The sequence below is a fragment of the Balaenoptera borealis genome (assembly GCF_965194805.1).
Source record: "Balaenoptera borealis genome assembly, chromosome: 3".
NCBI classification, from domain to species: Eukaryota; Metazoa; Chordata; class Mammalia; order Artiodactyla; family Balaenopteridae; genus Balaenoptera; species Balaenoptera borealis.
Window position 1 is genome coordinate 16,203,106 of NC_138866.1, and position 23,692 is coordinate 16,226,797.

Here is a 23,692-nt window from a genome sequence, read left to right on the forward strand (position 1 = left end):
GCCTCAATGGAATTTTTCCCAAAGACAAGGTATTTTGAAGAATTAATCTTCTAACAATAAAATTAACTGGCTCAGGAAAGTAGAAGGATTATTTAGGGTGCATTGAATACTGTCCATTAGAGCAAGACCAACCAGAGGTACTCTCTAATTCTGCTGGCATGCACTGTGCAAACCACACACAGAAACACACAAAGGTTTGCCAAGGAAATTGAAATACAATTGAAGTAGCAGTGGTAGAGGCAGAAGCAGGAATAATATATTCAGCTGAGATCTGACAACTTTCACATGGTGAAGATTAATAAGCTAAGGAAAAATGGATGAGATAGAATGGTCAAAATTGACATTGTCTTTTTGGAATAACTCCGATGCTGACTTTGAGAATGGTTGTGATACTAATACCACTTCTTGACAAACTTTGTGACCCACTGGGAAATTCTTCATTTTTGATGAATGAGTCTAACCAAAAAATTACTCTATTCTTGTATTTATCGGTACTTAGACTGGTTGCTTTTACTGTGGTTACTTATGTAACAGTTGCTAAAGCTGTATACATAAACATCCCCTGTGTGCTATGGTGTCCCTGATCCAGATGTTAGTGGCATCAATGCCCCAATTCCTTCTATCTTCATCACAAACCACACACAGCGTCCAATAACACAGGTGTTTGTACAACAGCTAGTTTTGATATCTGTTCCTTGTGGACAAAATCCTACATGTTAGAGAAAAGACAAAGCCCGTGTATTATAAAAAGTCATCAAGAACAGCCTATCAATTATTTCTTTACCAAAAATAGGTCTCACCCCATGAACCAGTGTAAAAATTTGGTGCTTTTCACTCTGGGAGCAAAATATCATTTGCTTCTGATACTAACTTGGTAGCCTAATTTCATATATTTTGTAATCATTAAGTTTCCTCTGTTTGGGACGCTAGCTCTGCTTCAAGACATCAGATAATCCAGAGGTAACTTGTATTACAAATGGAATGGTCAGGATCATTAACAAGTCAAAAGTAAAAATAAATGATTTTTTAAGAGAAATGTTAAAGAAATTCAGCAACTCTGAGTACTGTTTTTGAAACTGCCTTTATTATTAAAATGGACATTAAAATGGAAACCACCTTATGCTGGCAATAAGGGGATTTCAGAAGCTGCTATGTTAAAATTCCATTCCATTTTGATAAAAACGTAAAATTATATACTCATGTTTATTTATTCAACATTTTTAAATTTATATAACAAAGTTACTGTATGCTGATCTATGAGCCAGGCACTTTTCTAGGCACTGGGAACAAAGCCAGAAGGAGAAGACAAAAATCCCTGCCTCAACGGAGGGTATATCCTAGTAAATAGGAGATGGACCATACACATATATACGGTCACGTGAAATATATAGAGTGATGGGTTGTGGATGGAAATTTGAGATAGAGTGGTTCAAAAAAGACCTCGTTGGGGAGATAATTGAGCAAGGGTATGAAGAAGTTGGTGTTCTTTTTTTTTAAACATCATGATAAGATGCTGAAATGCTTCATCTAGATTCCCCTAATTAGTAAATGGATCATGGGAATTTGATCTGAACATATATAATGGGAATAAATGGAAAATTCCTCTAGGGATTGTCTTAAAGGTGAAGCGTCTGATGGCAGTTTGGCTAACAGGAAACCAGCAGATTAGGATCATTGAAAGACAGTTGACGCCCACTCCCCACTTTGATAATGTCACTTGCAATGAAAAAAAATTAAGACAAGTATAAAACACTACTATTTTGGTGGTATTTGGCACAGATATGAAAGTCATTCTGAAATGTAGAAGGAAGTATTAAACCATAGGTATACCGATTTATTCACAGGACAAAATTTTTACTAGACTATTTCAGGAATATACGACCTTCAGACCTGACTAGACAGAAAGGCCATATTCTGTATTAAAACACCTACGAGAATAGGACTGCTACAGCTAAGATTCATGGAGTTGAAGAATTTTAGTGCAAGAACAAAGTAGTATAGGCACTTTCATTTCATTTACAGGTCTCCGAGTCTCCTAACAATCAAAGACTTAATCAGACATCTAACTGGTATTTTATAGGTGTCATTTAACAGTACCATGACATGTGGCACAATAGAGTAGGGCTGTGATATGATCGGGACTCCTTGGAAATTCCAGTTCCCTATGAAGTCCCGTCCTTGTGGCCCAGGGCATCAATAATAGAGATTCACGAGCTTGTGGAGAATCTGTAACAATTCTCTTACACACGGATTCTGCCTGTCATCCATAGTCTGTTTCAAGTGTTATATTGGTCTAGAGAGGGTACACAATATTATTTAAGTTTTCAACAAAACTCCAAAAAAGTGACAAGAGCTTATAATAAACACAGAAATTGTCAATTTTAGGGCAGTTTTACAACATACCATCCTGTGGTTTTATGGGGATGATTTCTTGGCAGGTATGCTATATCCCTGGTATTCATACTTTAATGAATATTGTGTGTCTAAATTATTTTTGAAGCCATATAAAAGAGCATGAGTTGGCCAGTCCAGATGTACAGAGATGGCATTAAGGGTGATAGAGCAAGTTGGAACTGAATATTAGGATTAGAATATTATAAACTTGTTGGAATCAATCCAGTAGCCAATCAATGATATAATTGAAATGTTTAAGACACAGTTTGGGAATACCATGGCAGAAAGGTGGCATTAAATGAGCTGAGTACATTCTTACATGGGGCTATATAGGACTTGCTAAGAAAAGTGCCTGGGGGAATACAGATATTAAAGGGAATTTCAATAACAACATGAAACAAATAAAAGAGGTGATAAAATGTAATTATTTTTCCTAGAGAATTATCACAAACCAGATCCAAATCCAGGGAGGATTTAAAATGGGACAGAGTTGATTAGAGATGTGCAGTTAGCCTTCAGTAAACTCTGGGTACTGAAGACTAAGTTTAGAGGTAAAGAAAATGAATTGAACAATTTTCTTGCCCTTCTCGTAGGTGTTATGTTTCAGGGTAACTAAATAGTCTTTGTCAAGAGGGAAATCTCTACTTTATAGAAGTCCAGATAGACATATAGAATGAACGACAGAGTTGGAAAACAAAACTGTACTTTTCAATCACTGGCATACAATGTTAAAACCCTTTTTTGGATGGACAGTTATGTGATACCAAAATAAAATCCACCAGTCACATTCTGGTTGAAGGAGAGAAGCATAATTTTACCATGGAGGAATGAAGCTGCCGTTACCTCGATTCAGGGATCAGTTTAACAATCGAGTGAGTGAACAATCAAGTGAGTGAACTTGGAAGAGGATCCTCCCTCAGTCAAGCCTTGAAGTGACTGCAGCCCCTGCTGATAACTTGATTGCTGTCCAGTGTGAGACTGAGTCAGAAGCAAAGAAAACTGTGAGGTAATACATGTTTGTTGTTTAAGGTGCTAAGTTTTGGGATAATTTCCTACACAGCAACAGATAATTATCACATAAACCAAATAACACCATGAAAAAGCATTTAGGTAAGTTTGGAAGGTGGAGCATTCTACAAAACAATTATCATGCATTCTTTATCAAGACAGATATCATCACCAAAGGGACTGTTGAACACTGGAAGAAACATGAGATGCAACAGAGTTTTGATTTATATCTTGATTTGCACAGAATAGGGACAAAGACATTCCTGGGACAGAAAAATGTGAATATAGATTGGGTATTGAAATATATTGAGGAATCATTAATTATGTTAGTTAAGATACTGTTATTTTGGCTCTACAAGAAGATATTTTCATAACTGAAGTATGTATAAATATTTAAAGGTGAAACACTATATTTTCTGTTTTGTCCTTTATACTTCAATATAAAGAGTGGAGTATATGAGGATGTTTCAGTTTACTTGGTTCTCCTCCTTGGAGGTGGTCAGGTAGCACTTGAAGGACCCTAATCGTGAATCTTCATTCCTGTGGGGTCACACATATTGTTACAGAAATCAACAGAAGAAGACTTATATTTAGCTTAATGGTTCTTAAAAATAGTTTTTATTCCTAAAGTATAAGTGATGTGAAAGACATGGCTCCGATTAGGACAATTAAATGTAGTTCACCGTCCTTGTATGAGAATGAAGTGTAAGTATTCAGGTAGCCCAGTGGCCACACACCTTTACAGCAGCACCTGTGTTCTAGAGCTCCATGGTTCCAAAGGTCTCCCTTAATAGCCTGAGGCAACAATAGCAGTGACTGTTTCTCTAGTGGACACATCACTGCCTCTGTCCTGGAGTGAAATTTTCATTCTAGGCGCTCGCTTGTGAGAATGTCTAAAGCCAGATAATGGGAATTTCCCAAACCTATCAAGAAAAGTATTTTTTGACAATTTGGGGACCTGTTTGCCCATAAATGTTATTTGGCAGAATTTGGTTGGAAACTTGCTTTTATTGTAATAAACCACCCAGTAGCCAGGTTTTGGAGGAGGGAACATAGGGTTTCCACCTTCCTCTAAATCCTTGAGGTTACCAATTGTGAAAGGCTGTGTTACTATTTGTCCAATGTACGACTTTCTCTTCCGGTGGGAAAATTACACTTACCTAGACTGTAGAACTCAGGCGGGGCCGTATGACTTGCTACAGCAAATAAAATGACGGAAAGTGACATGTGTCACATCTAGGGGGAAGCTTTCAGAGTCAGTGCCTGATTCACGTGGCATGTTCCTTTTTCTTTCCTCTACAAGTATGGAAGCATGTGACGAGGTGACGTTTCTGTCTGCCTGGGTGTGTCATGAACCAGGAGGAGCAGAGATCCCCTGAAAACACATGATGGACCTGTGACATGAATGGGAAGTAAACTGTGGTTTTAAGCTGCTGAGACTTTTATTCCGCTGTATAGCCTATTGATCCAGCAAACTTCACTAGACAGACCTGATGGCTAGTCATTACCAGAAATCAGCTTGCAAAACCAGCTCACAGTGAATGGACAGTGAAACCTGGAAATGAATAAAAAAGGAATACGTGAAAGGAAGAATACAAGACAGAAGGAGTTATCAATAACAACTTCTGTCAGATCAATTATCTCACTCTAATGCTTTAGATACTTTGACTCCCTCTGAAGTCGTTAATTCCACTTAACTAAGAAAATTTGAAGAAATTAAAAGCAATGCACACAAACCTCCATCATCACCTTTGTCTCTAGCCTCTATGTACATATTCTACCTTTTCTTTTTCCATTAGCGTTAACTGGCAAACTAACCTCTATTTGTGCACTAAATCCCAGCCCTTCTAGCCTCCTTAAGAACAATTCTTCCATCTTTGTGCTCTGTCCAGTTGCTCCCATTACCACTTCATTCTCATCAGCATTTAACATAATTTGTGAATCATATCCTGATACTCCTACTAATAGCCAGCCACATGGGCATACTTACTGTCCCCTAAACATGCAGTGCATTGCCACGGTTCCATGCTTTCCATGAGCTGTTGGTCTTCTCCTTGAAACGTTAAGTAACATCCACCAGCCTCCCACAATACAAATATAGTTTGCTTCACAAAATACCCATCCGTGAAAAATATGTCCAAGTGTCACTATGAAGCTTTCTCTGATTTCCCCCAAGTAGAATTAATAACTTTCTTCTTTGTTTTCCCAACAGTCCTCTTTTCATTCAATTATTCACCGTCTATTGAGTACCTACTATGTGCCGATCAGTGAACAAGATGTTGTTAAAGATACGTGGGCTTATTTGGAGAGCTAGGCACCTATATGAATAACACAGCACAATTTTCCTAGTTATGTTTTGGATTAAATTCCAAATGTAAATTTTTGTGGATAATCATGAAGAGTAATATTTGAGCACTTTTAATATTTATTTTAATTATCTCATTTATCCACCTTTCCTTCTAGACTATAAGATAGTGTTGGATAAAAGCCATGTAGCCCCCTGAGCTTTCTTTCCTCAGTAGGGGTTTACTGAATATTGGTTAAGACCAATACTCAGAGTCAAGCAAATGCGATTTCAAGTCCTGCTCTTCTGACCATTATCTGTCTCTTAGCCTTGGATTTTTAAGTTATGCAAAGGATTCATAATAATCGTAAGGATCAAATGCTTAATGCTTATAACATTTTCAGCATAGTGCCTGGCAAATAGTATATCCTCCATAAGCGTTAGACATAGCTGATGTTAGAATTGCTTTATTGTTATTATCTTTATTTTCCCAGTATTAATGCAGTACCTGGCATATAGTAGATACTCAACAAACATGTGATGAATGAATGAATGAATTCATAAATGCATAGATTTACATAACTCTAGCTATTTTCCCTCCAGAAGGTTATGTTTTAGGCTGCCCTATCAGAGAAAATAATTAACAATTTAAAACATGAAAAAATAACATGACGCAACCTAGAAAGGGAAGCAAAGCATAGAGAGACTTAATGGCCAGTTCTAGCATTTTCTAGGGAGAACAACTAAGGGACAATTTTAATCAATCCTGCATGATTGCGAGTTGGTCATAAGGCTATGAAATTCACCACTTTCTCTTATAGTTCCTGGAAAACAGTTTTTGGAAGTGATAGTTTTTGTTCGTAGTCATCCTGCAGTTTCTGTTCATGGTCAGTTCATTACTCGGTAAACTTCTGGTAACAGGACTTGTTCCAATCTTTGTTCCTAGTCCCTTATTGTGAGTTTCATCAAACCCACTAGACGCTCTGGAATAAATCCAGCAGTTAACTGGTCTGTGATGCAGCTGGGAGACCGCAAACAGCAAATCCCATGACACTTCGCAGAAAAGAAAACACTTGCTGACGCCTAGTCAACTCCTGTGAGCCCACATGGTAGATGCTGGCCACCTTCTCCTCCCTCTCTTAACTCGCAATAGAATGAGAGCAGGCCAATTGCAAGATCGCTTGAAACTTATTTTCTTCTTTACATTCCAAACACACAGCTAGCCTGTGGCAGAGAAAAACTAGCTCTCCAATAAAGATGTGTACTCCCTTACACAGGGTAGAGTTGCAAGACAGGCATTATATTCCCAGCTCTCTGTTCAGTTAAGGTGAGACCATATAAGTGATTTGTGCCAGTAGAATTCAAGTGAAAGTGACGTGCATCACTTGTAGGATAAGAGAGCAAGAAGGACTCAGCTGATGGTTTGCAGACATCAGGATGTGTTTAAGATGACAGAGTCGTCTTCAGCCTGGGTTCCTGAACAACTCCACAAGTTCATGGAGTAAGCCCACACACCCCTACCCTCACCGACTTCAAGGACTCATATTTTCCTATCACAGCAGAAATAAACTATTATGTTAACTGACTGGGATTGGGGGTTTTGTCTATTCTGACAACTATTTCCTTAACTTTAATACAGTCCACCTTACTATTTACTTATGTTACCAGCATTAAATACAAAGTTTCTAGGAGTCCAATAAACCAGGTATTTGATTTTCATAAATTCAACTTTGAGTTGACTAGTAGACAAAACATTTCACTGGAGTCATTTGGACCAGTATTTGAATATGATTTCTACTAGTCTTAACTCTGAAACTGTACTAGTTAGGGTAGATAACTCTACTTGCTATGACAAAAAACCCCAAACCTCAGTGATTTAACTCCCAAAAAGGGAGGGAGAGGAATATTTTCAGAAAGGAAGGCTCAGTTTAAGCTAAAGCCATTAACTATAATTTTTCCCAGATCTTTAAAAATTGGTAAAACTTAATTATATAAAACCTCTTAAAAGTTTTACTCTAAACTGCACAACAGAATGGCCTCACATTGAACTTTGAGGTCTTAACCTGACAGTTTGTTTCTGCTTTGGAACATTTTGGCGAAGGCTGTTTGCAGTTACAATCATCTTGGAAATCTGAAAAAGTTTTTGTTTTTTTGTTTTTTTTTGTCATCTGTCTGTCTCAGAAAGAGCACATTGAAGTCCTTCCCTCAAAGTGAAAAAAGGAACAAAGAGGGAAATAGCAGCTCTGAGAGATTTCTTACAGTTACATCTGAGACAAACAAGACATAAATAGATATCAAAACATATCAAACATGGGCAGGACTTTGGTACTGCCAGAATAGGACAAACACAATAGCAGCTATCTAAAATTTAAGACTAGCAGCTGAAGCATATTTACCAATGGGAAGGGACCACATGAAGGGGGTAATGTTGACAATAACCATCATCAACTATTTTTGTTACCCATTTTACATCTTTCCTTATTTAATCCCCTCACAACCACCTTATGTGACTTCAATATTCTCATGTAACTAAAAAGCAAACTGAAAAGTTCACTCTTTTGCCAGGATCACATCACTGTGAAGTAGCAAAGATCAGGTCTCTCTCCAGATTTTTCTCTAAGAGCCCATGTTCTTGACTTCCACTATCCATGAAAATCAGCTTATCTGGGAAAAAAAGCATGCAACTGGTAATTAGGAATTGTCTCTTTCATCTACTAGGCCATCTGCAGCTCCATCCTTGGTGTCAAACCTGCATTACACTAAGATGAGCAAATCCTTAGGCTTCAAACATTCCCTCAACGCTGGTTCAAAAATGACCAATACGGAATAAGAGACAATTCCTATCTAATCTCAGAAGCTCTGCCTTTAAAACACATGGCATGAAAATACATAAATACCTCATGTTCCTACCTAATGTTTCAGCTATTGTCTGTTCCAGGTGGGGTCATGAAAACTCCAAAACTGAGCTTGTCAGCTCTTGAAGAGGTGGTGTTGATACTTCAGATTTTTGTTGTTATAAAAACCACAACCATTTAAAAGGCAGAGTGGAGACAAAATACTGCCATAATTCTCCCACTACCAGCCCTGCAAAAGAAAAGTCAAGGGAAAAGATATAAACTTCGTTTTTAATTTTGCATTTTGTAAACACTGATTATAAAAAATAGACATTGACAGTTGGTGCTAGGTGGTATGTCATTTCACAAATAGAAATATGCTGAACATATGTTACTTCTTTTATATTCCAATAACTTGACTATTCTTTATTCATTTAAGGTCATAAGAAAATCTGCTTACCCTTCTAGATTGTCATATTTTACACCTTTGTTAGCTTACTTGAAGAATTAAGCATTATTCTATAGAAATAATAAACTGTTCTTTAAAAAGATAGATTTTCATGAACTTAAATTTTTCAATTAATTTTGAAGGTTATTTTGGTAAACATAATTACCTAGTTTAAGAAAGTAAGCAGAACCTCCTTTCATGATTAAGTAACATGTGGGAACTTGGGACGTTTTTTTCTACTTGAAGTATAACTGACCTACAACACTGTGTTGGTTCTTGGTGCACATCATGGGGATTAGATAATTCTATATATTAAAAAATGATGACCACAATAAGTCTAGTCACCATATCCCCTCCCTCTTGAGTCTCCCTCCCACTCTCCCTATCCCATCCCTCTAGGTGGTCACAAAGCACCGAGCTGATCTCCCTGTGTGATGCAGCTGATTCCCACTAGCTATCTATTTTACATTTGGTAGTTTATATATGTCCATGCTACTCTCTCACTTCATCCCAGCTTACCCTTCCCCATCCCCGTGTCCTCAAGTCCATTCTCTACATCTGCATCTTTATTCCTGTCCTGCCCCTAGGCTCTTCAAACCATTTTTTCTTTATTTTTTTTTTTTAGATTCCATATATATGTGTTAGCATGTGGTATTTGTTTTTCTCTTTTTGACTTACTTCACACTGTATGACAGACTCAGGTCCATCCACCTCATTACAAATAACTCAATTTCGTTTCTTTTTATGGCTGAGTAATATTCCATTGTATATATGTGCCACATCTTCTTTATCCATTCATCTGTTGATGAACATTTAGGTTGCTTCCATGTCCTGGCTATTGTAAATAGAGCTGCAATGAACATTGTGGTACATGTCTCTTTTTGAATTATAGTTTTCTCAGGGTATATGTCCAGTAGTGGGATTGCTGGGTTACATGGCAGTTCTATTTTTAGTTTTTTAAGGAACCTTCATACTGTTCTCCATAGTGGCTGTATCAATTTACACTCCCACCAACAGTGCAAGAGGGTCCCTTTTTCTCCACACCCTCTCCAGCATTTATTGTTTGTAGATTGTTTGATGATGGCCATTCTGACCAGGGTGAGGTGATACCTCATTGTAGTTTTGATTTGCATTTCTCTAATGATTAGTGATGTTGAGCATCCTTTCATGTGTTTGTTGGCAGTCAGTATATCTTCTTTGGAGAAATGTCTATTTAGGTCTTCTGCCCATTTTTGGATGGGGTTGTTTGTTTTTTGATATTGAACTGCATGATCTGCTTGTATGTTTTGGAGATTAATCCTTTGTCAGTTGCTGCGTTTGCAAATATTTTCTCCCATTCTGAGGGCTGTCTTTTCGTCTTGTTTATGGCTTCCTTTGCTGTGCAAAAGTTTTTAAGCTTCATTAGGTCTCATTTGTTTATTTTTGTTTTTATTTCCCTTTCTCTAGGAGAGGGGTCAAAAAGGATCTTGCTGTGATTTATGTCATAGAGTGTTCTGCTTATGTTTTCCTCTAAGAGTTTGATAGTGTCTGGCCTTACATTTAGGCCTCTAATTCATTTTGAGTTTATTTTTCTGTATGGTGTTAGGAAATGTTCTAAATTCATTCTTTTACATGTAGCTGTCCAGTTTTCCCAGCACCACTTACTGAAGATGCTATCTTTTCTCCACTGTATATTCTTGCCTCCTTTATCAAAGATAAGGTGACTATGTGTGCGTGGGTTTATATCTGGGCTTTCTATCCTGTTCCATTGATCTATATTTCTGTTTTTGTGCCAGTACCATACTGTCTTGATTACTGTAGCTTTGTAGTATAGTCTGAAGCCAAGGAGCCTGATTCCTCCAGCTCCGTTTTTCTTTCTCAAGATTGCTTTGGCTATTTGGGGTCTTTCGTGCTTTTTCTGCATATATTGAGATTATCATATGGTTTTTAATCCTTCAATTTGTTAATATGATTTATCACGTTGATTGATTTGTGTGTACTGAAGAATCCTTGCATTCCTGGGATAAACCCAACGTGATCATGTTGTATGGTTCTTTTAATGTGCTGTTGGATTCTGTTTGCTAGTATTTTGTTGAGGTTTTTGCATCTATGTTCATCAGTGATATTGGCCTCTAGTTTTCTTTCTTTGTGACATCTTTGTCTGGGTTTGGTATCAGGGTGATGGTGGCCTTGTAGAATGAGTGTAGGAGTGTTTCTCCCTCTGCTATATTTTGGAAGAGTTTGAGAAGGATAGGTGTTAGCTCTTCTCTAAATGTTTGATAGAATTCGTCTGTGAGTCCATCTGGTCCTGGGCTTTCGTTTGTTGGAAGATTTTTCATCACAGATTCAATTTCAGTTCCTGTGATTGGTCTGTCCATATTTTCTATTTCTTCCTGGTTCACTCTAGGAAGGTTGTGCTTTTCTAAGAATTTCTCCATTTCTTCCAGGTGGTCCATTTTATTGGCATATAGTTGCTTGTAGTAATCCCTCATGATTCTTTGTATTTATGCAGTGTTACTTTTACTTCTCCTTTTTCATTTCTAATTCTGTTGATTTGAGTCTTCTCCCTTTTTTTCTTGATGAGTCTGGCTAGTGGTTTATCAATTTTGGTTATCTTCTCAAAGAACCAGCTTTTAGCTTATTGATCTCTGATGTTGTTTCATTCACTTCTTTTTCATTTATTTCTGATCTGATCTTTATGATTTCTTCCCTTCTGCTAACTTTGGGCTTTTTTCGTTCTTCTTTCTCTAATTGCTTTAGGTGTAAGGTTAGGTTGTTTATTTGAGATTTTTTTGTTTCTTGAGGTAGGATTGTACTGTTATAAACTTTCCTTTTAGAACTGCTTTTGCTGCATCCCATAGGTTTTGGGTCATCGTGTTTTCATTGTGATTTGTTTCTAGGTATTTTTTGATTTCTTCTTTGATTTCTTCAGTGATCTCTTGGTTATATAGTAGCATATTGTTTAGCCTCCAGGTGCTTGTATTTTTTTACAGTTTTTTTTCCTGTAATTGATATGTAGTTTCATAACCTTGTGGCCGCAAAAGATATTTGATAAGATTTCAATTTTCTTAAATTTACCAAGGCTTGATTTGTGACCCAAGATATAATCTATCTTGGAGAATGTTCCATGAGCACTTGAGAAGAAAGTGTAGTCTGTTGTTTTTGGATGGAATGTCCTATAAATATCAATTAAGTCTATCTTGTTTAATGTGTCATTTAAAGCTTGTGTTTCCTTACTTATTTTCATTTTGGATGATCTGCCCATTGGTGAAAGTGGGGTGTTAAAGTCCCCTACTATTACTGTGTTACTGTCGCTTTCCCCTTTTATGGCTGTTAACATTTGCCTTATGTATTGAAGTGCTCCTACGTTGGGTGCATAAATATTTACAATTGTTATATCTTCTTCTTGGATTGATCCTTTGATCACTATGTAGTATCCTTCTTTGTCTCTTGTAACAGTCTTTATTTTAAAGTCTATTTTCTCTGGTAAGAGAATTACTACTCCAGCTTTCTTTTGATTTCCATTTCATGGAATATCTTTTTCCATCCCTTCACTTTCAGTCTGTATGTGTCCCTAGGTCTGAAGTGGGTCCCTTGTAGACAGCATATATACGGGTCTTGTTTTTGTATCCATTCAGCCAGTCTATGTCTTTTGCTTGGAGCATTTAATCCATTTACATTTAAGGTAACTATTGATATGTATGTTCCTATTACCATTCTCTTAATTGCTTTGGGTTTGTGTTTGTACGTCTTTTCCTTCTCTTGTGTTTCCTGCCTAGAGAAGTTCCTTTAGCATTTGTTGTAAAGCTGGTTGGTGGTGCTGAATTCTCTTAGCTTTTCCATGTCTGTAAAGGTTTTAATTTCTCTGTTGAATCTGAATGAGATCTTTGCTGGGTAGAGTAATCTTGGTTGTAGGTTTTTCCCTTTCATCACTTTAAATATGTCTTGTCACTCCCTTCTGGCTTGCAGAGTTTCTGCTGAAAGATCAGCTGTTAACCTTATGGGGATTCCCTTGTATGCTATTTGTTGCTTTTCCCTTGCCTCTTTTAATATTTTTTCTTTGTATTTAATTTTTGATAATTTGATTAATTTGTTTCTTAGCATGTTTCTCCTTGGATTTATCCTGTATGGGACTCACTGCACCTCTTGGACTTGATTGACTATTTCCTTTCCCATATTAGGGAAGTTTTCAATTATAATCTCTTCAAATATTTTCTCAGTCCCTTTTTCTCTTCTTCTTCTGGGACCCTTATAATTTGAATGTTGGTGTGTTTAATGTTGTCCCAGATGTCTCTGAGACTGTCCTCAATTCTTTTCATTCTTCTTTCTTTATTCTGCTCTGCGGTAGTTATTTCCACTATTTTATCTTCCAGCTCATTTATCCATTCTTCTGCATCAGTTATTCTGCTATTGATTCCTTCTAGAGAATTTTAAATTTCATTTATTGTGTTGTTCATCACTGTTTGTTTGCTGTTCAGTTCTTCTAAGTCCTTGTTAAACGTTTCTTTTTTTTGCTCAATTCTATTTCCAAGATTTTGGATCATCTTTACTATCATTACTCTGAGTTCTTTTTCAGATAGACTGTCTATTTTCTCTTCATTTGTTTGTTCTGGTGGGGTTTTACCTTGCTCCTTCATCTGCTGAATATTTCTCTGTCTTCCCATTTTGCTTAACTTACTGTGTTTGGGGTCTCATTTTCACAGGCTGCAGGTTCGTTCCTCCCGTTGTTTTTGGTGTTTGCCCCCAGTGGGTAAGGTTTGTTCAGTGGCTTGTTTAGGCTTCCTGTTGGAGGGGACTGGTGCCTGTGTTCTGGTGGGTGGGGCTGGACCTTATCTTTCTGGTGGGCAGGGCTGCATCCTGTGGTGTGTTTTGGGGTGTCTGTGAACTTAGTATGATTTTAGGCAGCCTCTCTGCTAATGGGTGGGGTTGTGTTCCTGTCTTGTTAATTGTTTGCCATGTGGTGTCCAGCACTGGAGCTTGCTGACTGCTGGGTGGAGTTGGGTTTTAGCGTTGAGACCGAGATCTCTGGGAGAGCCGTTGCCAGTTGATATTTTGTGGGACTGGGAGGTCTCTGGTGGTCCAGTGTCCTGAACTTGGCTCTCCCACCTCAGAGGCTCAGGCTTGACACCCGGCCAGAGAACCAAGACCCTGTCAGCCACAAGGCTCAGAAGGAAAGGGAGAAAAAAAGAAATAAAATAAAATAAAATAATATAATTAAAATTAAAAAAATCATTAAAATAAAAAAGAAATTAAAAAGTAATTAAAAAAAAAGAAGAGAGCAACCAAACCAATAAACAAATACACCAATGATAGCAAGCACTAAACATTATACTAAGATAAACATAAAAATCAGAAACAAGTCAGTCGCAGACTGCAAACCCCATGTCTACAGTTCCTCCCAAAGTCCACCGCCTCAATTTTTGGGTTGACTCATTTTCTATTCTGGTATTCCACAGATGCAGTGTACATCAAGTTGATTGTGGGGATTTCATCCACTGCTCCTGAGGCTGCTGGGAGAAATTTCCCTTTCTCTTCTTTGTTCACACAGCTCTTGGGGTTCAGCTTTGGATTTGGCCCCACCTCTTTGTGTAGGTTGCCCTCAGGCTTCTGTTCCTGCCCAGACAGGACGGGGTTAAAGCAGCGGCTAATTAGGGGGCTCTGGCTCATTCATGCCTGGGGGCGGGGCTGGAGGGAGGGATACGGTTGTTATAATTGGAATGCAGGGTGAGCCTGTGATGGCAGAGGCCGGCGTGAGGTTGCAACAGCCTGAGGGGCGCCATGTGTTCCCCCGGGGAAGTTGTCCCTGGATCACGGGACCCTGGCAGTGGCGGGATGCACAGGCTCCCGGGAGGGGAGGTGTGGAGAGTGACCTGTGCTTGCACACAGGCTTTTTGGTGGCGGCAGCAGCAGCCTTAGCATCTCATGCCCGTCTCTGGTGTCCACGCTGATAGCCGTGGCTCACGCCCGTCTCTGGAGCTCGTTTAGGTGATGCTCTGAATCCCCTGTCCTCACGTACCCTGTAACAATGGTCTCTTGCCTCTTCGGCAGCTGCAGACTTTTTCCCGGACTCCCTCCCAGCTAGACGTGGCACACTAGCCCCTTCAGGCTGTGTTCACGCACCAACCCCAGTCCTCTCCCTGGGATCCGACCGAAGCCCGAGCCTCAGCTCCCAGCCCCGCCCGCCCTGGCGGGTGAGCAGACAAGCCTCTCGGGCTGGTGAGTGCTGCTCGGCACCGATCCTCTGTGCAGGAATCTCTCCGCTTTGCCCTCCGCACCCCTGTGGCTGCGCTCTCCTCCATGGCTCCGCAGCTCTCCCCTCCGCGCCCCGCAGTCTCTGCCCGCGAAGGGGCTCCTAGTGTGTGGAAACCCTTCCTCCTTCACAGCTCCTTCACACTGGTGCAGGTCCCGTCCCTATTCTTTTGTCTCTGTTTTTCCTTTTTTCTTTTGCCCTACCCAGGTACGTGGGGAGTTTCTTGCCTTTTGGGAGGTCTGAGGTCTTCTGCCAGCGTTCAGTAGGTATTCTGTAGGAGCTGCTCCACATGTAGATGTATTTCTGATGTATTTGTGGGGAGGAAGGTGATCTCCGCGTCTTACTCCTCCGCCATTTTGAAGGTCTCCCTACCCTTGTGATTTGATGATTATTTTAATGTTATGTTTGTGTTTCTTTCTTTTTTGTGTGTAACTACTATAAGTGTTTGGTTTGTTTTTACCATGAGTTATATATATATATATCAGCCTGTATATACATGATTGTTTTAAGTTGATGATCTCTTAAATTCAAACACACTCTGACAACTCTGCATTTTTACTCTCCCCTGTGACGTTTAAGGATTTTGACATCCTATTTTACATCTTTTTGATTTGTGTAAGCCTTTACTACTTATTGTGGATATAGATGATTCTACTACTTTTGTTTTTTAACCTTCCTACTAGTTTTATAAGTGGTCAACATACTACCTTTACTGTATACTTGCCTTTACCAATGAGATTTTTTATTTTATAATTTTCATGTTTCTAGTGATGTTATTTTTTGTTCCACTTAGAGAAGTTCCTTTAACATTTCTTGTAAAACCCATTTACTGGTGCTGAACTCTTTTAGCTTTTGCTTTTTCTTGCCTGTAAAACTCTTTATTTCTCTATCAAATCTGAATGATAGCCTTGCTGAGCAGAGTATACTTGTGTAGGTTTTTTTCCTTTCATCACTTTAAATGTATTGTGCCATTCCCTTCTGACCTGCAACGTTTTTTCTGAATAATCAGCTCATAGTTTTATGGGAGTTTCCTTGTACCAAACTAGTTGCTTTTCCCTTGCTGCTTTTAAGAGTCTCTCTTTCATTTTTACCATTTTAATTACAATTTGTCTTGGTGTGAAGCTCTTTGGGTTGATTCTTTTTGGAACTCTGTGCTTTTTGGACCTGGATGTCTGTTTTCTTTCCTAGGTTAGGGGCATTTTCAGCTATTATATCTCTATTCCTTTTTCTTTCTCTTCTCTTTCTTGGGCTCTTTTAATACGAATGTTGGTATGCTTGCTGTTATCTCAGAGGTCTCTTAAAATGTCCTTCTTTAATTTTTTTTTCTTTTGTCTGTTCCACTTGTGTGAATTTTCCTACTCTGTCTTCCAGTTTGCTGATCATTGAATGTACTATAGATTCCTTCTAGGTTTTTTTTTGTTTTTTTAAAATTTCAGTTATTGTATTCTTCAGCTCTGTTTGTTTCTTCTTTATATTTTCTAACTCTTTGTTAAACTTCTCACATGATCATCGTTTTTCTCCCAAATTCATTGAGCATCTTGGTGATCATTACCTTGAACTCTTTATTAGGTAGATTGCTTATCTCTACTTCTCTCTGTCCTTCTTCTGGGGTTTATCTTGTTCCTTTGTTTGAAGTACATTTCTCTGTCTCCTCATTTTATCTAATTTTCTGTGTTTATTTCTATATATTAGTTAGGTCAGTTATGTTTCCTGATTTTAGAGAAGTGGCCTATGTAAGAGATGTCCTATGGGGCCCAGCAGCACACTGCATTCTGCTCACCAGAGCTATGTGCTCTAGGGGTGCCCCCTATGTGGACTACATGGGCCCTTCTGTTGTGTCAGGGCTCACTACTGTGGGTGTACTGGTAGACAGATCTGTGCCCCCCCACCCCGCCTTCAGGCCTTGTTATCTGCCAGGCCCTGCCTTGTGAAGATGCTGCTAGCCATGGGTGGGTGGGGCCAGGTCCTGAAGTGATTGGCTGCACAGCCCAGGGTTTCCTGGGGCTGGTCCTGTTCTGCTGATGCATGGGGCTAGGTCATAGCACAGCTGGAAGTGAGTCCTGGGGGTTCTGGGGCTAGTGCCAGCCTGTTGGTATTCAAAGCCAGGTCCTGGGGTGGTTGCCTATGGGTGCTGGGGTCCTGGGGTTGGTTTTGGCCCATTGGTGGGTGTGGATGTGTCCCTGTGTGACTGGATGCTTGGTCTGAGGGGTCTTGGGACTGGTGCCACTGAGCTGCTGTGTGGGTTAGCCCACAGCACTAATAGGCTAAATGGGGGATTCCAAAATGACAAATTCTTGTCAGCACCAGTGTCCTCATTGTCCAATAAGCTCCCAGTTGTTCCCACCAACATCTATGTCCCCAGCGGGGAGTCTCGGTTGCCTCCTGACTCTCTGGGAGGCTCTCCAAGTTTGGCAAGTGGGTCTGACTCAGGCTCCTTTCAAATTATTGCCTCTCTGATGGGTCTTGAGATTTTGTGTGTGTCCTTTAAGTGCAGATTCTCTGTTTCCTACAGCCATTCAGTTCTCCCATACACAAGCCCCACTGGCCTTCAAAGCCAGATAATCTGGAGGCTCATCTTCCAGGTGCAGGACCCCTGCAACTGCGATTATCCTCCTGTTTGTGGGTCACCTACTCGGGGTATGGATCTTGACTATAAGTGTCTCCACCCTTTTTACCCATCTCATTGTGGTTCCCGCTTTATATTTTTATTTGTGGGAAATCTTTTGGCTAGTCTTTAGGTCATTCTTACCGATAGTTTCTCTGCACGTAGGTGTAATTTTGGTGTACCTGTGGCAGGCAATGAGCTCAGAGTCTTCCTGCTCCACTATCTTGGCCATTCCCCAAACTTGTGACATAATTTAAACCAGCAACATATGAAATTTTTCAGGGAAATAAATGGGACTGGATAGTACCAATTTTTTATTCTATACAATTTTAATTGGTTCCTTAATTTTATCAGATATATGGAGACTCTCCTGACTTTAGAGCCTTTAGAGAAGATTGATAATTCTTGAAAAATAAAGTTAAAAAAATTAAGAAAACACAACAAGTACACTAGACAAAGTGCATGTGTTATTGTTCTTAAAGGGGCAAGTGAAAAATTAACATGAGGGTTAACCTGGCAGGTCTCACTTCTGGAGTGCCCAAGTCTGGGATATTAAGGACGCAGTTTAGAGTTATTCTAAAGATGACATCTTTCTACCTATACAGTTGCCTTCTTAAGCTACATTTCCTTCCTGGATTGCAGCACATGAAGAAATCCATTTCCAGAGTAGGATTTTCAGTATATCACAGATCCAAGCACCCTTCCAAGCTGGCTCTGCCACGCTGTTATCACATATTAATAGTAGCTTAGAGATTTGACTTATTACTTCCATTCTGAAATCGCTACTGACATGGATTTCTTGTCGTTAGGCTAATAGTGAAAACTGATAAGGACTGAGCAGAGACTGCTTGTGACAAAGACCTAGTGCAGGCTAGCTTAAACCAGACAAGGAATTGATGGTTCCAATTATCCCAGAAGTTCAAGGAGCAGAATTGGCTTCCAATAAAACTGGAGCTCTGGGCTTACTGTTTCCTTAGAACAGTATTTTTGCTCTTCTTTGCTCTAGGTGGGTTGTGTTGGAAGGCTTTCTCCAGGATGTAGCAAAGTAACCTCTGGAAACTCAGGCTTCATGGCTTTTGGCACCCAGGACCTAGAAGGAGAAAGAGGCTCTTTACTGATTGTTCAAACACTAGATTAGGAATTGGCTGATTGGCGAGACTTGGTTCAAACATCCACCCATGGGCCCCCAGATCTCAGTGGGGATGATGAACCAGGAGGTGATATCATCCCTTGCTGATTCTCCGGGTTACTAATGGGGAAAGGTGCCCCCAGATGAAGAGGCTTTCTGGTTGTGTTACCAGAAAGGAGAATAGTAACAATGCAGCCAATAAATTATTCCTAAGCTCTTACTGGATTCAGGATAGACACAGAATAAATGTTGTAATATACACTTCATATGTATTATTTCACAAGGTCCCCAACATTACAAACATGATTGATGTTATTATTATTGCTACTATTAACCTCATTTTACAATTAAGGTACCTGAAGCTAAGTGGGGTTAAGAAAGCTGACCAAGTTACTAAGTAGAAGAATTGGAAATTGACTTCATGTCTCTTTTGTTCCTGAGCCCAGTTGAAATATTATTCTATAAAAATCACTTGATCTTTTAGGTTCAAAAGTATATGTGGAATTTTTTAATTTCATTTTCTTCTGTATCATGAGTTCTTCCAAAGACCATTCATCCTTTTCCTGCTATTCGTTCCTCTATACCTTTCCAAAAATATTTTTCAAAGATATCTGGAGACCAAAAGTATAATTTGCATTTAATTACTATGAAAACTCTTTTCCATTTACTTAGTTTGACTTCTGGGTCTTGTGATAACTTTTATTTTACTTTCAGGAAAGGGCAGCCAAGTTTGCAAGCACTAGTTTGTATTAATCTGAGGACCTGAAAAAGAGTTTGTCTCGGACTGTTGGTTAATTTCCTCTACCAAGGTTTTTCTCACTTAGCTGAGAAGAATATACATAAAATTGAAAACTACACATGCCACCTCTCCCTCAATTCCATAAGTTTCTACAATTAAGTGGTTGTCTTAACACCTGAATAATATCGCATAGTCTGCAACTGAAAACTAGTTATATAGACTATGGAGAAAAAATTCTAAAAGTTCATTGAACAGAATTCCTTAGAACATGAAATTATAATTATAAATAAATAGAATTAAAACATTAAAATGTATTTTCCCCCTGAGAAAGGAGACCTGTTAAATGAGAGTTTTATGTGTCACTGGGTTTTGTTAGAAAATTTGAATTGCTGGAATGACATTCAGCTTTTTTTCCCCATAAATATGAAATGAAAACTGATATATTGAAATTTCTCTATTACTCTAGCCATTGACCTGTCAAAAATATTATAGGTTGGTTTACTTCAGAAATTGGCCTTAACAGGAAAATGACAAGAAACTTGCTGCTCAAATGCTACTATTTCCAGAATTTTAAAAATTGCATTGGCGTCTATTTCGATTTCTCATTTAGAGTGTCAGGGGAGAGAAGATTGAAATCAAACGCATCTTCTGGGTCTTGAATGGATTTGCACTCATACTGCTTGGTTCTGGGAGAGATGAGTGAATACAAAGGTGCCCATTCTGAGCCTATATTATTTTCATCTTCTAATTCTCCTTGGTGCTTCAGATCTGATTTGAGATATATTCTTAATAAGGGAATACTGGGGTGAGTTTTGTTACTTCCTAAAACAACCATTACTATAAAGCTCATGATTGTTCAATTATTGCATCTTCTAATTTCCTAGCCTTTAAGCAACTGCTTACTCAATTAATAAAGGCCAGTTAAAAAAACTCAAAAAGGAAGTTTTCCTAAATAGCATTTTGGCAAAAAGGAAAAAAAAAGGAGATCAATTTCCAGTTAACAAAAAAAGAAAGAGTACTTTCCAATTTATGAAGTACTTTTGTGTATTTTATCCCATTTCTCACATGAATCCTTCCAATATCCTCATGAGGTTGATGATTACATTAATATCTGTAGAGAGGTTTTTTTTTTCCAACTGAAAAAAGAATGTGAACTACATTGATTTTTCAATGAGTTTTAATTAGGAGTAGTAACATGCCAATTTTTCAGAAAGGAAACAGATTTTCAGAAAAATATCAGTTATATAAGGACATGCAGTGGAGAAGAGGCAGAGATAGGTCTCAAATGAAAGTCTTCTAATTCCTTGTGCCCTAGCAGATGAGAAGCTGTTTTCTATGTTACAAGTGAATTATGCCTCACAGTGTATAAAGTGGTCAGTGGGTGTTGTCATATTTGAGCCTAGCACCAGCTGGGTGAGTTTCATATAGTACAGTGTTCTGGAAATGTTGGACTGTAGACCTCAATTCTAAATATCCATGGACCTTTCATTCTATACCACACAGTTTATATAGGATAATCCTAGATACGTATTCAAATTCATCCTTGACCAGTTTAGTTGCTTTGGCTTCGTCACGTCCCTTCTGTTAAACTGTATGCTTGTTGATCTTCGTAAGTTTATCTTACTACTTCTGCATTCTCCCACAGTGCTGAGGAAAAAGTTAACAACAGGTACAAAAATATGTGTACTTTAGTCCATACTGCAACAATACATTTTATTTTACTGAAATCAAACCAACTAGAATCCCAGAACATAATTTTCTACCTATTTGCAAAGAAAGAGAAAGTAAAAAATGTATCCAATATTATTTCAAATGTACTATCAGTATTCATAGCACAAAGTCCTAATTATTTTAAATGAAACAACTGAAAATTCCTACTAAAAGATAGTGCAGGTTAATAAAAATGCAACACAAACATCTAACAGAAATAAAGATTGCTCTAAAATGCAAACCATGTATTTCAAGCACAATTTAATCAGAAGAGTCAAACTTATATTAGTGTTTTCAGTAAAAAAAAGATTTTATTGTTTCTCTGAATGACACAGCTCAACCTCTAGTTAAAGCACACATTTACCTACATTTTAATATAGCATCTTGTATGGATTTCTTTAATCTACTCTGTACAAATTCCAGAGTACTGATCACTGCTGACATTTAATGCAGACCCTACTTATCAGACAGGCCTGTTCGTTGTACCCCTTCTTGAAGGCTTCCCTTCTGTGCTTTCTCCATCACATTAAAGGTAAGGTCTTGGAGGGCAATACCCCATCATTTCTCACTTTGTCTTCCATGTTGTCTCTTCCTTTGGAAACATTACCTCCATTCATGCCTCTGCCAATAACAACCAGACACTATTCTTTAAGATCCTCCCCACTCCACAGCTATTTCATTGTCACAGAGAAAGGCAAATTATTTATACACCTTTATGAGCTATGCAAATTGAAAGAACAAATTGGAAGATAATCTTCTTGAGATACTCTCAGATCCAACTCTGGGCTGCTGAGCAATATTCAGACTCTCCAAGTTAAAGTAGACTGAGATATATGTGTATGTAAGTGTGTAATTACTTATGTGTAATTAAATTCGCAGGATCAAATATCAAAAAAAACCAAAGTTATATCCTGACATTCCATGATGTAACAAAATTGGTATTAGATGAATCAGTGTGCTAATAAACAAACAAAAAAACAAAAACAAAGGCACCAAACAACAACTTGAAAAACACATAGGTTAACAATGTATTTGATTGGGGATCAGAAGAATTCCAAGAAGCAATGGATAAAATCACACATGATTTATTTGTTGATATAATTTTTTTCAGCACATAAAATATATTACAAACAAATGTTAATTGGCAAACTTGGACAATTACTTGGGCTAAAAGATGTTTCTTAAATGAGCAAATGAAGGAGGGCCATTCCAGTACAGGCAGGAATAAGACACAGAGAAGGTGACCACCAAAGAATGAAGAATGAAAGACTGTGATCATCAGAGTAAGAAAGGAGTGGATTTTGTTTCTGAAATAAAATAGGGAATGATACATGTTAACCCCTTTCTATTTTTAAGGCAGTTTGCAATCTGTAGGTATTATTTTCATTTTGCAGATGATGAAAACTAAAGCTTACAGATGCCAGTTTTTCCTGACAGATGCCAGTTTTTCCAGTTTTTCTTGTCCCAAAACAGATGCCAGTTTTTCCAGTTTTTTCTGACTAGCAAACTTCATTCTTTCTACTACATAATCCTGCCTTTGCATCCATCACTGCCACAATTGTACCAGTGGCAATTTTATTTCTAATAAATCTAACCCTGCTCAAGCATACATTTTACTGCTTTTACAAAGTTTTGTCTCAAAGAACTCTTTGAGTTATTTTGTAGATAGAAGTACAGACAGAATAGACCCCTTGATATTTTCTGTCAACGTTTGTTCCCTTGGTGACCAAACCAGTTAAAGGAGCTGGCTGACAAAACGGAGCCCCGACAGGGCTTATTCCGGTCTGTGAGTGTGAGTGGCACAGGTGCATATATTAACTTATTTTAAAAGTTCTAATTTGGGGGCGGTAGGATGAGTCACTAAAACTACCTCCCATGAATGTCTTGTCCCTCACTATCAACCCATTCCTCAAAATCCTCAACCAGGGCTAAACTCAGTCTTTATGCTCCTTCTAGGAAATGTGTTAACAAGGTTACAAAAGCTCTTCACATTAGAGATGGGAAACTTGAGGTTCTATATAGCTAGGAGACCCTCTTTTTACAGCTGAGGCACTGAGGCTGTGATTGGGAGAGAACAGTAAAACTAGATTCTAGACTCATTTGAAGGTAAGAACAAGTTATGCACCCACTCTCTGGGGTGGCCCAACTTCAGTGATTGCTAAACACTCCTCTGGCTGCCTCAAATTCCCCTGGGGAGCTTTGAAAAATGCAGATTTTCTGGAATCAACTACCAGAGACTTTGGTTCTGGAGTGGTGTCTTGGAATCTGTTTTGAAAATAAATCAAACCAAAGCAACTCTCCAAATGATTCTG